This window comes from Ranitomeya variabilis, chromosome 1 (assembly GCF_051348905.1).
Source record: "Ranitomeya variabilis isolate aRanVar5 chromosome 1, aRanVar5.hap1, whole genome shotgun sequence".
NCBI lineage: Eukaryota > Metazoa > Chordata > Amphibia > Anura > Dendrobatidae > Ranitomeya > Ranitomeya variabilis.
The window spans coordinates 802,611,426-802,633,431 of NC_135232.1; the positions used below are offsets into that span (position 1 = coordinate 802,611,426).

The following is a 22,006-nucleotide window of genomic DNA, read 5'->3' on the forward strand; positions in this document are numbered from 1 at the left end:
GTTCCCAGAGCTCGTCAGTCTTCTCGCGGACGCTCCCTGGCGCCTTCCAGACAGGCCCGATCTGCCACCCGAATTCTCGGTCGCTCAGTTTAACGACGTGGCTGTTGAGACCGCGGTTCTAAGAGCATCCGGCCTTTTGGACCGGGTGATTCACACCATGATTCAGGCTCGGAAGCCTTCGTCTTCCAGGATCTACTACCGTACCTGGAAGGCTTACTTCCGTTGGTGCGAGTCCAACCGCGTTCTATCTATGACCTTTTCCCTGCCTTCTCTTTTGGCCTTCCTTCAGGCAAGACTGGATTTGGGCCTGGCTCTTAGCTCCCTGAAGGGCCAGGTTTCTGCGCTTTCCATCCTCTTTCAGAAGACCTTAGCTTCTCGGCCACAGGTTAAGACCTTCCTTCAAGGAGTAGCCCACACTGTTCCGCCGTACAGGGCCCCTGTGGATGCATGGGATTTAAACCTGGTACTGGACGTTCTGAGGGTTTCTCCCTTTGAGCCCCTTAGGGTGATTCCTCTATCAGTTCTATCTTGGAAGGTGACTTTTCTTGTGGCCATCACGTCTATTCGCCGTGTTTCCGAGTTGGCGGCTCTGTCTTGCCGACCTCCGTTTTTGGTCATTCACCAGGACAAGGTGGTCTTCCGGCCTCCACCTTCTTTTCTTCCTAAGGTGGTTTCCACCTTCCACCTCAACGAGGACATCATTCTACCTTCCTTTTGTCCAGCTCCGACTCATCCTCTGGAGCGATCGTTGAACAAGCTGGACCTTGTCAGGGCAGTGAGGATCTACCTGGATAGAACCTCCACTTTCCAAAAGACGGATTCCTTTTTCGTCATTCCTGATGGCACGCGGAGAGGCCAACCGGCTTCTAAGGCGACTATTGCTCGCTGGATCAGAATGGCAATTTTGGAGGCTTACCGGGTCAAGAGCAGAGTGCCCCCTCCTGGGATTAAGGCTCACTCTACCCGGGCTGTCGGCACCTCCTGGGCGGTGCGCCACAGGGCTTCCGCCCTACAGCTTTGCAAAGAGGCAACTTGGTCTTCCATCCACACGTTCGCCAAATTTTACAAGGTCCATACCTACGCTTCGGCGGACGCCAGCCTAGGCAGAAGGATCTTGCAGGCGGCAGTGGTGAGTCCTCTGACCTGATGGAAGTCTGTTTTCCCGCCCTAGGGACTGCTTTGGGACGTAACATGGTTCCTGTGTCCCCCAATGAGAGGCGATAAAGAAAACAGGATTTTTGGTTGCTTACCGTAAAATCTGTTTCTTGGAGCCTCCATTGGGGGACACAGCTCCCTCCCACTGTTTCTGTTGTTAAATGTTATATGACTGTTCTCACGTTTACAGTTCTTAAGTTTGTGGTTATGGTTTTTCAACCTTGTTCATTGTCTCCTACTGCTTTCTCACTAACTGAAGAGTATAATGCCAGTCGGTGGGGTGTACACTGCAGAGGAGGAGCTAACTTTTTTATTTGCATAGTGTCAGCCTCCTAGTGGCAGCAGCATACACCCATGGTTCCTGTGTCCCCCAATGGAGGCTCCAAGAAACAGATTTTACGGTAAGCAACCAAAATCCTGTTTTTGTAGTATTCAAGAAGAAAAATATTTTTCTTCCACCAGGAGCAAAACCGTAATAATACAGTGACATGACAGTAATCTGCATAACTAATTAGATTCTGAATAGGTGCAAGTCAAATTTATGTATGATGTAGCCAAGATGATTGTCTATCAAATGATGGTAGTCTTCATGTTCGAAACAATAGTGGAAGGTGAGATATGGAGACTGAAAGTCAAAAGTTCAAAACATTGTTACCCTTTTGCTCATAAATGAATAATTGGTAAAATCGTCCTGAGAGGTTACCGTTAAAACACATATAATCTTTCTGGTGATGGAATAACACCAATTTTAGGTTGGGGAGCTCTAGGAAAGGTAAGTGCTTAAGCATGCACAAGGTGTTGGAATCATAACTTGTGCAGGTGATTAAATTATCACCTGTGCAATACTAAAGAAATCCTGAAAAGATGCACTGTTGGTGGCTCTTGAGGACTGGAGTTGTGCACCCCTGTCCTAGAAGATTCAGCTTTGAACAGCGACAATGTATTACCTTGTTATCATGCTAGTGCTTGGTAAAACTGTTTCTAATACCAACTAGCCATCTTATATGTGTGATTGTCCTAAAAAATGCTTGATAAAGGTCTCAGGACCGAAACGTTGCAGATGGCAGAATAAACACGTAAGCTGTTCTGTCACAATTGCTGTGGTGCTGTCCGTTTCTTCTTTTGCATTTGGACGTTATACTGGGATGGATCCCCTGGTGTGGATGGGCACCCTGTTGTCCATAGAGACGTTATTAATTTAGGGTGCGGCCTGACTTCCAATTTTTTCTTTTTGGTCCTAAAAACTGTCATCAGTTTAGTCATCGCAACAATAGATTTATTTCACAGAAAGTAATGACAAAACATAATCACATGCTTTAAAGCGAACCTGTCAGCAGTTTTGGCCGAAATAAGATACGTCCACCGTCTATAATGCTGTAGATAAGCCCCGATCCAACCTGAAAGATAGGAAAAATAAGTTTTATTATACTCACCGGGGGGGGGGCAGTCTGGTGCGATCCGGTCCGATGGGTGTCGCAGGTCCGAGTCCAGCGCCTCCCATCTTCTTATGATTGCTCTGCGGCATCGCGCTCCTGCGCAGGCGTACTTTGACCTGTTGAGGGCAGAGTAGAGTACTGCATTGTGCAGGCGCTGGGTCTCTGACCTTTCCCAGTGCCTGCGCACTGCAGTACTTTACTCTGCCCTCAACAGGTCAGAGAAGTACGCCTGCGCAGGAGCGCCAATGCCGGGGAGCGATGAAGCAACAGGAGGGCGGCATCACAACAAGATGGGAGGCCCAGGACCCGGACCTGCGACACTCATCGGACCGGACCACCCGCCCGGGTGAGTATAATAAAACTTATTTTTCTTATCTTTCAGGTCAGACCGGGGGCTTATCTACAGCATTGTAGAGTGCTGTAGATAAGCCCTGAAAGGCGGTGGCCGTATCTTATATCGGCCAAAACTGCTGACAGGTTCCTTGTAAGTGAGTAAAAATACAGCTCTGGCAAAAATTAAGTGACCACCACATCAAATCCCTGTCATGGGCAGCCCAATCTCCAGACCTGAACCCCATTGAAAACCTCTGGAATGTAATCTAGAGGATGATGGGTAGTCACAAGCCATCAAACAAACAAAGACGAACTGCTTACATTTTTGTGCCAGTAGCAGTGTGAAAGACTGGTGGAAAGCATGCCAAGACGCATGAAAGCCGTGATTAAAAATCATCGTTATTCCACAAAATATTGATTTCTGAACTCTTCCTGAGTTAAAACATTAGTATTGTTTTCTTAATGATTGTGAACTTGTTTTCTTTGCATTATTTGAGGTCTGAAAGCACTGTTTTGTTTTGTTTTTTATTTTGACCATTATTCTTTGTCAGAAAAAAAATACAAAAAATATTGCTTGGAAATTCGGAGACATGTTGTCAGAAGTTTATAGAATAAAAGAACAATTTACACTTTACTCAAAAATATACCTATAAAGAGAAAAATCAGATGAACTGAACATTTTGCAGTGGTCTTTTAATTTTTGCCAGAGCTGTATGTATAGTGTAATGAGGGTTTACTGCATCACTCTCAAATTAGGTAAACATGTTGGTCATTTTAATTCTGTAAAAGTTGAAAGTCATATAGTATTTGCTCATTTAAAGGATGTGATTACTCCTGTACTCCATGAAAGGTCCAATTCTGAGACTAAAGTACTTGGCTATCTCCAGCAGTCTTACAGAGAATGAATGGAGCAGAGGTCAAACATTCAAACTTTTGCTCCATTCACACTGGGCTCTGCATACCTAAGGCTATGTGCCCACGTTGAGGATTCATGTGCGAATTTTTCCACACCATTTTTTAAAAAATCCTGTGTTTTTTGTGCGGATTTCACCTGCTGTTTACCACATGCGGATTCCTATAAAGGAGCAGGTGTAAAACTCTGCGGAATCCGCACAAAGAATTGACATGCTGCAGAAAATACAACGCAGCGTTTCTGCGTGGTATTTTCCTCAGCATGTGCACTGTGGATTTTGTTTTCCATAGGTTTACATGGTACTATAAACTGGATGGGAAACTGCTGCGAATCCGCAACGTGTGCACAAACCCTAAAGATAGCTGAGGTCCCAGCAGTTGAAACTCAAGCGATTAGTGCGTTATTTTTTTATCCTATGAATAAAGGATAACCTTCAATAGTGGGGTTACTGATCACTTTAAAACATGATCAGGTCTGGTAAAGTGCGTGCTTTGGTCAATGATGTTGCATTTCATACAATTCAAGTTGCAGCAAGTAATAAGTTGTGAGAATGACAAAATTCTGGTCTGATGATCTTAAAATGGAATTGTACTTTTACCAGACTTTGCATCAGTTAATAGTAAATGCTAATATAAGAAACTTTCTAATCTATTTTATCAGCAAAATTAACTTCCTTCATCACTTACACTATGTTCCAAATTATTATGCAAATGACATTTTTATCGGATTTTCCTAAATGGTCAGTGTAAATGACAGTCAGTCTAATAAAAGTCATCACCCGTTAGATTATACATCGAATTTTATTGAGGAAACCTCTCAATGATAACAGTATAATCTCCAAAATGATTAAGAACTGAAAATGCACTGTTCCAAATTATTAGGCACAGTAGAATTTCTTAACATTTGATATGTTTTAAAGAACTGAAAATGCTCATTTGTGGAATTTGCAGCATTAGGAGGTCACATTCACTGAACAAAAAAGCTATTTAAGGCTACGTTCACATTTGCGTTGTGCGCCGCAGCGTCGGCGCCGCAGCGCACAACGCAAACAAAAACGCGGCAAAACGCACGCTAAAACGCTGCGTTTTGCGCCGCATGCGTCCTTTTTGGCCGAAAGTTGGACGCAGCAAAAATGCAACTTGCTGCGTCCTCTGCGGCCGGACGCGGGCGCCGCAGCGACGCATGCGGCGCAAAACGCAAGTGCGACGCATGTCCATGCGCCATAGGGGCGCATGACGCATGCGGCGCCGCCGCGGCGCCCGCCGCTGCGGCGCCCGCCGCTAATGTGAACGTAGCCTAACTCCAAAACATCTTAACAGGCCAAGTTACATGTTAACCTAGGACCCCTTCTTTGCTATCACCTTCACAATTCTTGCATCCATTGAACTTGTGAGTTTTTGGAGAGTTTCTGCTTGTATTTCTTTGCATGAACTCAGAATAGCCTCCCAGAGCTGCTGTTTTGATGTGAACTGCCTCCCACCCTCATAGATCTTTTGCTTGACGATACTCTAAAGGTAACATTGCATTAAAATGTAATAACGATCAAAAGAACATATCTGCACCAAAATGGTATCATTCAAAAAACGTCAGCTTGGCACGCAAAAAATAAGCCCTCACCTGACTCCAGATCACGAAAAATAGAGACGCTATGGATTTTGGAAAATGGCGCATTTTTATTTATTTTTTTTTTAAGCAAAGTTTGGAATTTTTTTTTTAACACTTACGGTAGATAAAACATAACCTTGACCTGTGTGGTGTCTATGAACTCGCAATGACCTGGAGAATCAAAATCGCAGGTTAGTTTTAACATTTAAAGGACCTAACAAAAAAGCCAAACAAAAAACAAGCGTGGGATTGCACTTTTTTTGCAATTTCATCGCACTTGGAATTTTTTTCCCGGTTTCTAGTACACGACATGCTTAAAGCAATGATGTCATTCAAAAGTACAACTTGTCCCGCAAAAAACAAGCCCTCACATGACCATATTGAAGGAAAAAAAAAAGTTATGGCTCTGGGAAGGAGGGGAGCGAAAAATGAAAATGCAAAAACTAAAAAGAACAAGGTCTTGAAGGGGTTAATATCCTACATAGTTTGGTGTCGTCAGGAAAGACTGACACTTTACTCTCAATCCCATCTACAAGGTCAATAATAAAGAGGTTAAAAAGAATCGGTCGTAGCACAGTTCCCTGCGGTACCACACTGCTGACTTTATCCCATTTAGAAAACATACCATTTATGACAACTTTGTTTCATGTCATTTAGCCAATTCCATATGCATATAGTTTCCCCCAGTCCTTGCTTCTGTAGCTTACGTATAACACTGCTATGTGGTACTGTATCAATTCCTTTGCAAAGTCCATATAAATCACATAGCCGCATCACCTACTTCCAGATTTGCACTTACCTCCTCATAGAAACCCATCATGTTAGTTAGATACAACTTATTCTTCATGAATCCATGCTGGTTGTCAGTTATTATTTTATTCTCTGCAATATATTCCTGCAGGTCATCTCTTACAATTCCCTCAAATTTTGTACACTACTGATGCCAGGCTTACCGGACGGCAGTTGCCCGGATCCACCTTCTTACCTTTATTAAATATTGGTACCACGTGAGCCATCCTCCAATCCTGTGGCACCACCCCTGTTACAAGAGAGCCTAAGAATATGAGATACCGTGGTCTGTCAATTATTGAGCTCAAATCCCTCAGTAACCATGGATGTATGCCATCTGGGCTGGGGGATTTGTCAATGTTTAAATTGCTCAGACGTAAATGCACTTCTTGTTGTGTTAAACTAGTTATATCAGGTTATGAATTTTGATTTTTGCCTTGTTGAATGATCCCTGTAACAGACAGTTCATTGGTGTACACGGATGAAAAGTGCCTGTTTAATATCTCAGCCTTTTCTATATCCTCTGTGATTATCTTGTAATTGTGCATGCAGAACAGCTGGATAGTGTTGCAGCAGAAGCTTCCCCGCGCTCTGACACGTGTACCAGCATCTCCCACTCGTCCACCAACGCCGACTCCTGCATCTGCGTTTTTCATACGCTCCTGGGGTATTGCTGCACCTGTTTCCACAACTGCGCTATCGCCATTGGATTCAGCTCCCTAAACTACATTACGGCACCCACCTGTTTTGTCTGAATTTGTTTTCAGACACAATACGTGCCAGCATTCGCTAAATAGCCACTGGTGTTGACTTCTGCTGCAATGCTATCCAGCTGTTCCCAAGACACATTCATGTCTGCATGCACAACTTTACCACTTACGGAAGATTTTGTCCATTCACTCTTACTCCAACCATCCATAGTGACATTTCGTGTTCTAACCTAGAAATTTTTTTCCAAGGGTGGCATTGTGATCAAGGCCATTAACTGGCCGAAACGTTAATATGCCTGTCAGTTCACCTGCAACCTGTATTAAATTTTTCACTTGAAGCAAAATTCCTCAATTTGTACGAGTGCAGTGATTGTATACTCTCTTGTTTATGGGACCATCGGCTCGGTTCACTAGCACCGTCATATCCATGAGAATCGAGTGCCAGCCTTCTGCCTTTTTACAATTATCTTGTTATTGTCATCTCTTAAGGGGCCTATACCATCTATGTTTTTCTTTTTGGCATTGATGTATTTATAAAAAATGTTGGGATTTATTTTAATGTCATTGACGATTTGTTTTTCTGTAGATAACGTTGCTAGCTTGATTTCTTTTTTACATTTCTTTTTTAGATCTTTATACTCCTGAAATGCTATTTCAGTATTCTCGACTTTCAATATTTGAATGCCCTTTGTTTTTGTCTTATTAAACTTTGTACTGTCCTGTTCATCCATAATGGTTTTTTTTTATTTCTTGACGTTTTATTACCGGAGGGTGTAAGTTTTTTGCAGGATTCTAGTAGTATTTCCTTTAAAAATGCCCCATTTATGTTCGGTATCCCCAGTTACCATGACTTTGTCCCAGTGTATATGATTAAGCTCTTCTCTTAATTTGTTGAAATCTGCTTTCGTAAAGTTTCAGGTTTTGGCATTTACCCTTTTGAATGTTTGATTGAAAATGACATTGAAACTTACCATGTTTATGGTCACGGCTTCCCAAATGCTCACTGACCTGTAGATCTGAAATTGTGTCTGGTCTTTTTGACAGAACCAGATCCAGCAGATAACCTCCCCTGGTCGGTTCATTAACCAGCTGAGAGGTAATTGTCCTGAACTGTGGATAAGAAATTGTAGCTTTTAGCACAACCAGAAGATTCTATGTCCCATTGAATGTCTGGATAGTTAAAATTCCCCATTATAAGAACCCTATTACTGTTTGCTTCCTTTTTAATTTGCTGCAGCATTTAATCCTCTACCTGTTCAGATATATTAGGATGCTTGTAGAGAACTCCCAATTATCAGCTTTCCATTATTGCCATCCCCATGTACATTTACCCATAGTGACTCTAAAGGTACCTTCACACGAAACGACTTTGTAACGATGTCGCTAGCGATCCGTGACGTTGCAGCGTCCTCGCTAGCGATATCGTTTCGTTTGACACGCAGCAGCGATCAGGATCCTGCTGTGATGTCGCTGGTTGCTGAATAAAGTCCAGAACTTTATTTGGTCGTCCGATCGCCGTGTATCGTTGTGTTTGAAAGCAAAAGCAACGATACCAGCGATGTTTTACACTGGTAACCAGGGTAAACATCGGGTTACCAAGCGCAGGGCCGCGCTTAGTAACCCGATGTTTACCCTGGTTACCATCGTAAAAGTAAAAAAAACAAACAGTACATGCTCACCTGCGCGTCCCCCAGCGTCTGCTTCCTGACACTTACTGAGCGCCGGCCCTAAAGTGAAAGTGAAAGCACAGCGGTGACGTCACCGCTGTGCTGTTAGGGCCGGAGCTCAGTCAGTGTCAGGAAGCAGACGCTGGGGGACGCGCAGGTGAGCATGTACTGTTTGTTTTTTTTACATTTACACTGGTAACCAGGGTAAACATCGGGTTACTAAGCGCGGCCCTGCGCTTAGCAACCCGATGTTTACCCTGGTTACCCGGGGACCTCGGCATCGTTGGTCGCTGGAGAGCGGTCTGTGTGACAGCTCCCCAGCGATCAAACAGCGACGCTGCAGCGATCGGCATCGTTGTCGCTATCGCTGCAGCGTCGCTTCGTGTGAAGGTACCTTAAGTTGCTGTGTTTCCCCCCGATGGCTTTATTGAGCACAGGTTTTAATGTGGATTAAACAAAGATCCACACCCCTACACCGTTTTTATCATTCTTGTCCTTTCTAAAATTAGTGTACCTCTCTACATTTGTTACCCAGTCATGGCTCTTATCAAACCAGGTTTCCGTAATGCCCATCACATCGTATCCTGTGATCGTCATAAGAGTCTCCAGTTCATCCATTTTGTTTACTAGACTTTGTCAGCAGACATCTATAATATAACGCTGGGAGCGTCACTCTGTCCGAAGCCTTTATAGACTGCGCAAGTGCCGGCGCAGTCTGGACCCCACAGAGCGACGCTCCCAGGAGATCGCGGTGTGCGTAAGCACTGAACGCACACCGCGATCTCCAACGGAGAAGCAGGGACGAGCCAGGAGGGTGAGTAAGCAATATTTACCTGTCCTCCGTTCCACCGATGCATGCTACTCCGTCCTCCACCTCCTCCTCTGCCTGCGACATTCAGTTCAGAGGGCGCGATGACACGCTTAATGCGCGCCGCCCTCTGACTGAACAGTCACAGGCAGAGGACCCCGGAAGACAGAGAGGCGCACAGCAGTGGAATGGAACGGTGGACAGGTAAATATAGGAAGTGCCGGGGGCCTGAGCTAGCGGCGACTCTGGCACCTGACCCCCACAGCGTGCCGGTGTCCCCGCTTGCTCTGGCCCCCAGCACTCGGCGCCCAGCACAGCCACGCACAGCCGCCTGCACTCACCGCCGCCACGCACAGCCGCCCGCGCTCACCGCCGCCACGCACAGCCGCCCGCGCTCACCGCCGCCACGCACAGCCGCCCGCACTCACCGCCGCCACGCACAGCCGCCCGCACTCAGCGCCGCCACGCACAGCCGCCCGCACTCAGCGCCGCCAAGCACAGCCCCCCGCACTCAGCGCCGCCACGCACAGCCGCCCGCACTCAGCGCCGCCACGCACAGCCGCCTGCACTCAGCAGGATGGGAGCAGCACATGACAGAATGGGGGCGCAGGATGGGAGCACCACATGACAGAATGGGGGCGCAGGATGGGAGCAGCACATGACAGAATGATTGCACACGATGGCAGCAGCACATGACAGAATGGGGGCGCACACATGACAGGATGGGGGTGCAGGATGGGAGCACATGACAGAATGGGAGCAGCACATGACAGAATGGGGGCACAGGATGGGAGCAGCACATGACAGAATGGGGGCGCACACACATGACAGGATGGGGGTGTAGGATGGAGCAGCATATCACAGGATGGGGGTGCAGGATGGGAGCACATGACAGGATGGAGACGCAGGATGGAGCAGCACATGATAGGATGGGGGCGCAGGATGGAGCAGCACATGATAGGATGGGGGCGCAGGATGGAGCAGCACATGATAGGATGGGGGCGCAGGATGGGAGCAGCACATGACAGAATGATTGCACACGATGGCAGCAGCACATGACAGAATGGGGGCGCACACATGACAGGATGGGGGTGCAGGATGGGAGCACATGACAGAATGGGGGCACAGGATGGGAGCAGCACATGACAGAATGGGGGCGCACACACATGACAGGATGGGGGTGTAGGATGGAGCAGCATATCACAGGATGGGGGTGCAGGATGGGAGCACATGACAGGATGGAGACGCAGGATGGAGCAGCACATGATAGGATGGGGGCGCAGGATGGAGCAGCACATGATAGGATGGGGGCGCAGGATGGAGCAGCACATGATAGGATGGGGGCGCAGGATGGGAGCAGCACATGACAGAATGATTGCACACGATGGCAGCAGCACATGACAGAATGGGGGCGCACACATGACAGGATGGGGGTGCAGGATGGGAGCACATGACAGAATGGGAGCAGCACATGACAGAATGGGGGCACAGGATGGGAGCAGCACATGACAGAATGGGGGCGCACACACATGACAGGATGGGGGTGTAGGATGGAGCAGCATATCACAGGATGGGGGTGCAGGATGGGAGCACATGACAGGATGGAGACGCAGGATGGAGCAGCACATGATAGGATGGGGGCGCAGGATGGAACAGCACATGACAGGATGGGGGCGACAACATGCGAAATGTGACATGCACCATGCGATGTGAGACAACATGCGACAATATGCGCCATGCGACGAAATGCACCATGTGACATGTGACATGCTACATGTGACGACATGCAGCAAGCGACATGTGACAACATGCGACGACATGCAGCATGCGACGACATGCGCCATGCGACGACATGCTACATGTGACAACATGCGACGACATGCAGCATGCGCCATGCGACGCCATACGACGACATGCACCATGCGACGACATGCGCCATGCGACGACATGCAGCATGTGACATCATGCAACATGATACATACAGTACATGCATACATATAGACATACAGTACATGTAACATAGAGTACATACTCACCATCACTTGTCACTTTGTTCCCCGAAGCCAGTGTCATCTGTAAAAAATATTAAAATAATAAACAAATAATATACTCCCTGATCCGCAGAAATCCAATTAAAACGAGTGTCCCTCGACGATCTCCCGTGGAGAGCAGGAGCATCAGCTGATGCGACCGCTCTCCAGGGGCTCCAGGAACACAATGAGGGGAGGAAGGTATCCTTCCACAATGTAGTCCCCACAATCTATTCCTACGCCCCTGTGAAAAAATAGTCCCTAGTCTCACTTTATGGCATTGCTGTGTGAGAAAGTTCCCATGCAGCTTTTTGCCATAAAGTGAGACCAGTGAACTATAGTAACCTCAGTGATGCACTGCAGGAGCCATTGTCTCCTGTCAGTGTGTCATTGAGTGTCCTATAGAGCAGTGACATCACCCGATGTCACTGTTCTATAGGGGAGATAGTCGTGGGACACTCGTTATTAATTGGACTACGGCGGACAGGTAGTATATGGTTTATTATTTTACGTTTTATGCAGGCGCTGAAGTATGGTAAGTATGGTTAAATGAAGAATAATAAAATACTTTTTTCCTAATGTGTGTTTTATTAACCCTTTATTACTATTGGATTAATAACGGATAGGTGTCTTATTGACGCCACTCCGTTATTAACCCGGCTTAATGTCACCTTACAATAGCAAGGTGACATTAACCCCTTATTACCCCATATCCCACCGCTACACGGGAGTGGGAAGAGAGGGGCTAAGTGCCGGAATTGGCGCATCTTACAAAACTTACAAAAGTGGTATCATTACTCGGCGCGCAAAAAATTTGCCCTCACCCGACCCGATATCTCAGAACATATAGACGCTACGGGTATCGGAAAATGGCGCAATTATTTTATTTCTTTTTATCAAACTTTGGAATTTTTTTTCACCACTGAGATAAAAAATAACCTAGACATGTTTGGTGTCTATGAACTCGTAATGACCTGGAGAATCATAATGGCAGGTCAGTTTTAGGCTGTGTGCACACGTTGCAGATTTGGGTGCAGAATTTTTTGCACAAAATCTGCATCTCCTTGCAGAAAACGCCGCTGCGTTTTGGATGCATTTTTTTCACGTTTTTTTCATGTTTTTTGCGTGGTTTTGATGCAGTTCTTGGTGCGGTTTTTGTTGCGGTTTTTGCGAGTTTTTTGTGCGTTTTTGTATGCGTTTTTGAAAGCTAAATAAAGATGTATTATTGAACACAAAAAAACGATTTGTGATGTCATTATTGTCCAACCCACACTCAATTACACACAGATAGACATTGATGATAGATGAAATGGATAGACAGATCTACATATAGATAGATCTATAGATGCATACATCTACCTATTCCTATATCTATCTATAGATATATCTGAATAGATATATCTATTGATAGATGTATGGATAGTGTAAGGTGTGTGTCCTCTGTCCGGATTACATCCGAATTAGCTGCAGATTGGATGCTGCGTACTTGTAGTCCCATCGGATGATGCCTGCGCACACACACCCCAAAAGACCCCCTGCACAGCCCCGCACACATCCGAACAGCCCGCAGACTCCGCACACACCTGAACAGTCCCGCACAGCGCTGCACACATCCGAACAGCCCGCAGACTCCGCACACATTTGAACAGTCCCGCACAGCCCCGCACACATCCGAACAGCCCGCAGACTCCGCACACACCCGAACAGTCCCGCACAGCGCCGCACACATCCGAACAGCCCGCAGACCCCGCCCGCCCACACATACACGCACATAGTCACCGCCCACACACTTCCCTCCTCCCGAGCTGCAGCGTTTCTCGGACCCACATCCGCATCTAAACTGCAGATCTTTTTTACATCTGCGGTTTTGCTGCGGATGTGCGCGACTCAATGAAAGTCTATGGGTGCATAAACGCTGCAGTTTGGCACAAAAGAAGTGACATGCTGCGGGAAAAAAAAAGCTGCGTTTCGGTGTGGCCTTTTCCGCAGCATGTGCACAACAAGTCTGCGGCTCCCATAGGCTTACATTGGTTGTGCACTACACTGCGGATTTGATGCAATACTGTGCGGCAAAAAATGCTGCAGATCTGCAATCAAATCCGCAACGTGTGCACACAGCCTTAGCATTTAGTGAACCTAGCAAAAAAGCCAAGCAAAAAACAAGTGTGGGATTGCACTTTATTTGCAATTTCATCACACGGACTTTTTTTCACATTTTCTGTTACACGACATGGTAAAAGCAATGGTGTCGTTCAAAAGTAGAACTTGTCCCGCAAAAGATAAGCCCTCACATGGCCATATTGACGAAAAATTATGGCTCTGGAAAGAAGGGGAGCGATAAACGAAAAAAAGCTCCAGGGGTGAAGGGGTTTAGAAACATGGATTTGTTATGGTTATGTTATGATATGGAAATAGACATAAATATATCTGTATCTATCTATCTATCTATCTATCTATCTATCTATCTATCTGTCTATCTATCTCATATCTATCTATCTATCTATCTATCCGTGTGTAATGGAGTGTGGGTTGGACAAATGTAAAAGAGGAGGTTGGACAGAAATGACATCACAAATCTTTTTGAAGACAGAGGGGGGAGAGGAGGGAGGGGTTGGGGTGTGTTTTGGAGTGGGTGTGCCAGGTGCAGAGTTACAGGCAAGTGCAATGCATCATGGAACTTGTAGTATTAGAGCACAGTAAGTCAGGAGAAAGGAAGTTGTCGATTAACCCCATGAGAGCCGGATCCAGCACTGAAGATGTGCTGCTACAGCATGATAAAAGGTAATATTGCTAAAATAAAGACAGTGGATGTTTTCAGTGGCGCATAATAGCAAGATTTATGAAAAAAAAATGCTTATTGTAGTGGACAACTTCTTTAAGGACCTTCCACCTACCTCTAACTTTGTCATTGGTACCAATGTGTAATGATTTCTTCCAGGCTTCGGGGCGTGCGGTGCCTGGAAGAAATCCCAGCCTGCTCTCATTACAACACTAACCCCCCCCCCCCCCCCCCATCAACGTCAGTTACGGCCCTGCATCCTGCGCTCCCTCAGAAATACATACGGTACCTATTCCTCTGTTCTATGGGAACTGCATTCAGGGATCTTCTGCGCTGGTTCCGGTGACTTCAGCTACAGTGTGTGCGTTAATAAGGTGCTGTCCCCACTTCCTCCCTGCATACTCATCGTCATGTACACATGGTTCCTAGCGATGACTATGCAGGGAGGAATTGGGAAGAGCACCTTTTTGACACACACACCGGAGGTCACAGTGGTTCGCCTGCGCAGAAGATCCCTGAGAGCAGCGGCTACAGAAGTGAGGATGAGTTATGTATTTCTGAGGGACTACAGGGTGCAGGTTTCCGAGGTGATAACTAATAAAGAGTAGTATTGTATTGAGGGCAGGGATTTCTTCCAGGCACCGCACACCCTGAAGACTGAAATAAATCATTAGCATACAGAAAGAACATAACATTTCTCAGCAACAAGACCATTAATATAAGGCATACAGGTAGGATTAGTGTAACATTTCTGTTACCTGTATGCTCATATTAATAGGTCATATATGTCTCGGGGTGACAGATTCCCTTAAATAACAACATGTGGCAGTACCCACCTCCACTTTGCTGGCCCCTTGCCATCAGGAAACCCCCCCCCCCCCCCTTCCACTTCTTCTGACTGTGACATTTGAGGTCAGAGGGCGCGATGAGTGCACACCCTTTGCCTGAACAGTCACAGTGCGGAGAGCTGGAAGTCGCTGAGGAGTCCAGAGCAGAGCAGTGGCCAGCGAGAGGTGGTGAGTATTTCATTTTCTTTTTAATGTTTGGACCATTATATGGGGACCATAATAATAATTTTATTTTTATAGTACTGACCTATTCCGCAGCACTTTACATTTTAACTCATCATATGCTGGAGCACTATATGGGGGCCGGCATGTACTGGAGCATTGTATGAAGGCCATCATGCACTGGAGGATTGTATGGGGGCCAGCATGTACTGGAGCATTGTATGGGGGCCAGCATGCACTGGAGCATTGTATGGGGGCCAGCATGTACTGGAGCATTGTATGGGGTCCAGCATGCACTGGAGCATTGTATGGGGGCCAGCATGTACTGGAGCATTGTATGGGGGCCAGCATGTACTGGAGCATTGTATGGGGGCTAGCATGCACTGGAGCATTGTATGGGGGTCCAGCATGCACTGGAGCATTGTATGGGGGCCAGCATGCACTGGAGCATTGTATGGGGGCCAGCATGCACTGGAGCATTGTATGGGGGCCAGCATGCACTGGAGCATTGTATGGGGGCCAGCATGCACTGGAGCATTGTATGGGGGCCAGCATGCACTGGAGCATTGTATGAAGGCCATCATGCACTGGAGCATTGTATGGGGGCCAGCATGTACTGGAGCATTGTATGGGGGCCAGCATGCACTGGAGCATTGTATGGGGGCCAGCATGTACTGGAGCATTGTATGGGGGCCAGCATGCACTGGAGCATTGTATGGGGGCCAGCATGCACTGGAGCATTGTATGAAGGCCATCATGCACTGGAGCATTGTATGGGGGCCAGCATGTACTGGAGCATTGTATGGGGGCCAGCATGCACTGGAGCATTGTATGGGGGCCAGCATGCACTGGAGCATTGTATGGGGGCTAGCATGTACTGGAGCATTGTATGGGGGCCAGCATGTTCTGGAGCATTGTATGGGGGCCAGCATGTACTGGAGCATTGTATGGGGTCCAGCATGCACTGGAGCATTGTATGGGGGCCAGCATGTACTGGAGCATTGTATGGGGGCCAGCATGTACTGGAGCATTGTATGGGGGCCAGCATGCACTGGAGCATTGTATGGGGGCCAGCATGCACTGGAGCATTGTATGGGGGCTAGCATGTACTGGAGCATTGTATGGGGGCCAGCATGTTCTGGAGCATTGTATGGGGGCCAGCATGTACTGGAGCATTGTATGGGGTCCAGCATGCACTGGAGCATTGTATGGGGGCCAGCATGTACTGGAGCATTGTATGGGGGCCAGCATGTACTGGAGCATTGTATGGGGGCTAGCATGCACTGGAGCATTGTATGGGGGCCAGCATGCACTGGAGCATTGTATGGGGGCCAGCATGCACTGGAGCATTGTATGGGGGCCAGCATGTACTGGAGCATTGTATGAAGGCCATCATGCACTGGAGCATTGTATGGGGGCCAGCATGTACTGGAGCATTGTATGGGGGCCAGCATGCACTGGAGCATTGTATGGGGGCCAGCATGCACTGGAGCATTGTATGGGGGCTAGCATGTACTGGAGCATTGTATGGGGGCCAGCATGTTCTGGAGCATTGTATGGGGGCCAGCATGTACTGGAGCATTGTATGGGGTCCAGCATGCACTGGAGCATTGTATGGGGGCCAGCATGTACTGGAGCATTGTATGGGGGCCAGCATGTACTGGAGCATTGTATGGGGGCCAGCATGTACTGGAGCATTGTATGGGGGCCAGCATGCACTGGAGCATTGTATGGGGGCCAGCATGCACTGGAGCATTGTATGAAGGCCATCATGCACTGGAGCATTGTATGGGGGCCAGCATGTACTGGAGCATTGTATGGGGGCCAGCATGCACTGGAGCATTGTATGGGGGCCAGCATGTACTGGAGCATTGTATGGGGGCCAGCATGCACTGGAGCATTGTATGGGGGCCAGCATGCACTGGAGCATTGTATGAAGGCCATCATGCACTGGAGCATTGTATGGGGGCCAGCATGTACTGGAGCATTGTATGGGGGCCAGCATGCACTGGAGCATTGTATGGGGGCCAGCATGCACTGGAGCATTGTATGGGGGCCAGCATGCACTGGAGCATTGTATGGGGGCTAGCATGTACTGGAGCATTGTATGGGGCCCAGCATATACTGAAGCAGGGGTGGGCAATTAATTTTCCCAAGGGGGCCACATGAGATATTAATTCTACTCAATATTAATATTGATATATTATTATATTATTGTTGATTATATAAATTTTAATTATATCACTTACTATTGAGCAGAATTAAGTATGCTGACATTCCCCTATATATCGTTTGAACCCGTATACAGCCCCTTCTATATATCATATGAGCCCCTAACAGCCCCTCATATGCGGCATGAGTCCCACACAGCCTCCCTATCTACACTGCATGAGCTCCACACAGCCTCTCTATATACACTGCTTGAGGCCCCCATACACTTCCCATATACTGCTTGAGGCCCCCATACCCTTCCTATATACTGCATGAGGCCCCCATACCCTTCCTATATACTGCATGAGGCCCCCATAGCCTCCCCTTGTGCAGCAAGTCATCCCCATATGCAGCGGTATGTCACTCCCATGTACAGCAGCATGCCACCCCCATAGTTGTTTTTTATACAGTGTGACGTAATTGTCTTGTGGGGTCACCTTTTCTAGGGTTCACGTTTGATTAGGATGTATGTGTCAGTTTATTTCCACTGGTTGCACAGTTTCGAGAAATAAAACCATAAACACAGAATTCTTAGCCTTGTCCAGGCACTAACTAAACAATATAAACCCGGGCTACTTAGACACCACTAGTCCCAGTCTAATAACAAAAATCAGCTATTGCCTATAACAACCAGTGATACTTGCAGATTGGTGCTTTTCTCCCTCTCAAGGCTGAGAGAGTAAGGCTTCTTTCACACTAGCGTCGGGCTCGGCCCGTCGCTGTGCGTCGGGCCGACGTTCCCGACGCTAGCGTGGTCTCCGCCGCACAACGGGGGCAGCGGATGCATTTTTCCAGCGCATCCGCTGCCCCATTGTGAGGTGCGGGGAGGTGGGGGCGGAGTTCCGGCCGCGCATGCGCGGTCGGAAAAGACGTTTACGACGGAGCAAAAAACGTTGCAAGCAACGTTTTTTGCCCCCGACGGTCCGCCACTGCACGACGCACCCGTCGCACGACGGGTGCGACGTGTGTAAATCCGTCGCAATGCGTCGTCTAATATTAGGCTATGGGGAAAAAACGCATCCTGCAAACATTTTTGCAGGATGCGTTTTTTCAGCAAAACGACGCATTGCGACGGATTTCAAAAAACGCTAGTGTGAAAGTACCCTAAGGGTATGTTTCCACGTTCAGTATTTGCTGCGGATTGGATGCTTCGTACAGCTGCAGTGGCCAGATGTTACAGTGTAGTGGAGGGGATTTTATGAAATTCCATCTCCACTATGCGTACAAAGACGCAGAAGGCAGACCTACCTATACGCACATGCGGCGCGTCTTTATAGACCGCAGCATGTCTATTTATCTTGCGGACACGCTCAGATAAATATCACCATCCTATGTATAGGATGCGGTGATTCCGCATGTGTTCAATGAACACATGCGGAATCACCGCACGTACAAAAGCCGGCAGCGCTTTGGACGGAGCTTGGTATCTGCTGCTTCCAAAGCGCTGTCTTTATGGAACATGGAAACATACCGTAAGGTGAACACAAAGCCTGATTATACGAGCACCTCTAGCAAGGTGCAGCTAATCGGGACCTGTAGTGCTGGGATTTAACCCTGTCCTACATGACTTTCCGCAGCATACAGCAAGACTTTGGAAGAAACATAAACCCCTTAAATAACTTAATTCCTACAACCGTTATGGCTAATTTATGAAGGGTATAGGGATTCACTCTCTCAGGTGTACATTGGATAGCGTTCACACAGATAATGCAGTTTGGTTCAAATATGCAGTTTTACTGTTTTCATAAAACTGCAAGGTATTCAAAACAAAACAGACTCTTCTGGGCACAAAGGTATAATGGCAGATAATTCGCTTAGGCTTCTTTCACACTAGCGTCGGGCCGATGTTCCCGACGCTAGCGTTGTCTCCGCCGCACAACGGGGGCAGCAGATGCATTTTTCCAGCGCATCCGCTGCCCCATTGCGAGGTGGGGGCGGAGTTCCGGCCGCGCATGCGCGGTCGGAAAAAGCGGACCGTCGTGAGCAAAAACGTTACATGTAGCGTTTTTTGCTCCCGACGGTCCGCCACTGCACGACGCATCCGTCGCACGACGGGTGCGACGTGTGGCAATCCGTCACAATGCGTCGCAATGCGTCGCTTAATGTTAATCATTGGCGAAAAAACGCATCCTGCTAACACTTTTGCAGGATGCGTTTTTTCGGCAAAACGACGCATTGTGATGGAATGCAGTTAACGCTAGTGTGAAAGTAGCCTTACTGGAACTCCATGAAACTCCAGTCATCTCCATGAGTTCATCAATGGTCCAATGATGATCTTCCAGAATGGCTTGGTGACCTTTCAACACATTTTCATTAATTCAGCAGTCGATTATTATAACAATAAAAAAAGGAAAAAATTGAAAAACTTGTTGGTGAAAAAACCCCACTGAAACCAAGAGAAACCTTTCCCTACAATTGGGCTGGCAGACTTAGGCTAAGTGCACACGTCGCAGAATTGCCGTAGAAATTTCCGGGGCAATTCTGCAACTCCTGCCGTGGGTATATCGCATGCGGAATTGGCATGCATATTCCTGCTAAACACTAGTGTTTTGCAAGCATATTTAGCTTGCAGAATGCTAGCGTTTTCCAAGCGGTCTGTAGCATCGCTTGGAAAACTGATTGACAGGTTAGTCACACTTGTCAAACATAGTGTTTGACAAGTGTGACCAACTTTTTACTATTGATGATGCCTATGCAGCATCAATAGTAAAAAGATATAATGTTAAAAATAATAAAAAAAATAAAATGGTTATTCTCACCTTCCGAAGGCCCCCGATTTCCTCAGCGATGCACGCGGCGGCTTCCGTTCCTATAGATGCTTTGTGTGCAGTACCTGCGATGACATCACGGTCACGTGACCGCGACGTCATCACAGGTCCTTCACACAAAGCATCCATGGGAACGGAAGCGGCCGTGTGCACCGCTGAGAGGCAGGAGGACTCCGGGGGCCATCAGAAGGTAAGTATATCACGATTTTTTATTTTAATTCTTTTTTTTTTTTTTTAAACAATTATATGGTGCCCAGTCCGTGGAGGAAAGTCTCCTCTCCTCCACCATGGGTACCAACTGCACATGATCCGCTTAAGTAAGCGGATCAATGCATTCCTATGTGTGCGGAATCCCCGCGATTCCGCAAAGTAATGAACATTCTGCGTTTTTTTCTGGAATGTGATTCCGCTCAGGAAAACAACGCAGCATGTGCAGAAAAAATGCGGATTGCATTCTATTAAATAGGATGCTTAATGTGAGCATTTTTTTCGCGGTTTTATAGCGTTTTTATAGCGAAAAACCGCGAAAAAAATGCGACGTGTGCACACAGCCTAAAGCTACTTTAACATTTCTGTCGGTAGTCGGCCGTCACAAAGCGTCAGCGCGACTTACCGACGGACGTTTGTGAAATAGTGTATATCGTGAGCAGCGGACGCAGTTTTTCAACGGGTCCGCTGTCAAGTCTAAAGTCCCGGGGAGGAAAGGGAGAGAGTGCGATATTTCCTGCCGGGCATGCGCAGTCGGAAACACAGGATACAACGTACAGAAAAACGTTCCCTTGAGCGTTTTTTTGCAAAAGACGGGCCGTCACATTTTACAGGATCCAGTGCACGGCGGACAAAACGTGAGTCCATACGTCGCTAATACAAGTCTATGGGAAAATGCAGGTTCCTGCATTTTCAAAAATCGACGTATTGCAACGGTAGCACAAAGACAGAAATGTGAAAGTAGCCTTATTCAGAAGGACCCAGCTAACATTCACCCATCTACGGAAGCCTATTTTACAAGAAACCTGCTCTCCAGGAGACCATTCCTGTTTCTTTTGTGTACCTCCTCATATATACCTATTTTATTAAAAGTTTATGGGATCTTATGAGAATCTTTTACAAGTCTAAAGCGCCATTACTTGGTAGGTGTGCAGGGGATTATGTTTCTAAACATCTGTGTCTCTGCATTACCTTTAAGGGTATGTGCACACGATGCGGATTTTGCTGCGGATCCGCCGCGTTTCCGCAGCAGTTTCCATTGAGTTTACAGTTCAGTGTAAACTTATGGGAAACCAAAAACCCTGTGCACATGCTGCGGAAAAAAACGCGTGGAAACGCAGCGGTTTACATTCCGCAGTACTTCACTTCTTTCTGCGGATTCCACAGCGGTTTTACAGCTGCCCCTATGGAAAACCGCAGAAAAAACGCGGTAAATCCGTGATAAATCTGCAGCAAAAACGCAGCGGTTTTGTCCTGCAGATTTATCAAATCTGTTGTGGAAAAATCCGCAGTGGCCAAGAATACGTGTGCACATACCCTTAAAGGGGTCTCTCTCAAATAGTCACACTGACTGGTATACCTCATCACTTTGACATCAACCAGCCCAAGTGAAGATAAAGCCTTTATACCCCATACCACTGCAAATGTGCTGGTTTTTAGTGCAAGCAATTCCCTTTAAAAATAAAAGGTTCAAGAGTCAAATCAAAAATTGTCCACACCTTTAAAAAAAATGAGATTTAAATTTTTGGCAAAATCTGCTAGCTGTAATAGTAAGGGTACAAGGTTCCTTATGATACACAAAGGG

The 22,006-nt window shown here is 47.0% G+C and overlaps 1 protein-coding gene across 1 annotated transcript in view; it reads left to right on the forward strand.

The window, feature by feature from the left end:
* The window catches only part of WRN (WRN RecQ like helicase), a 233,478-nt gene that overhangs the window by 35,943 nt on the left and 175,529 nt on the right, over positions 1-22,006 (forward strand). The gene's annotated exons all lie outside the window — the stretch shown is intronic.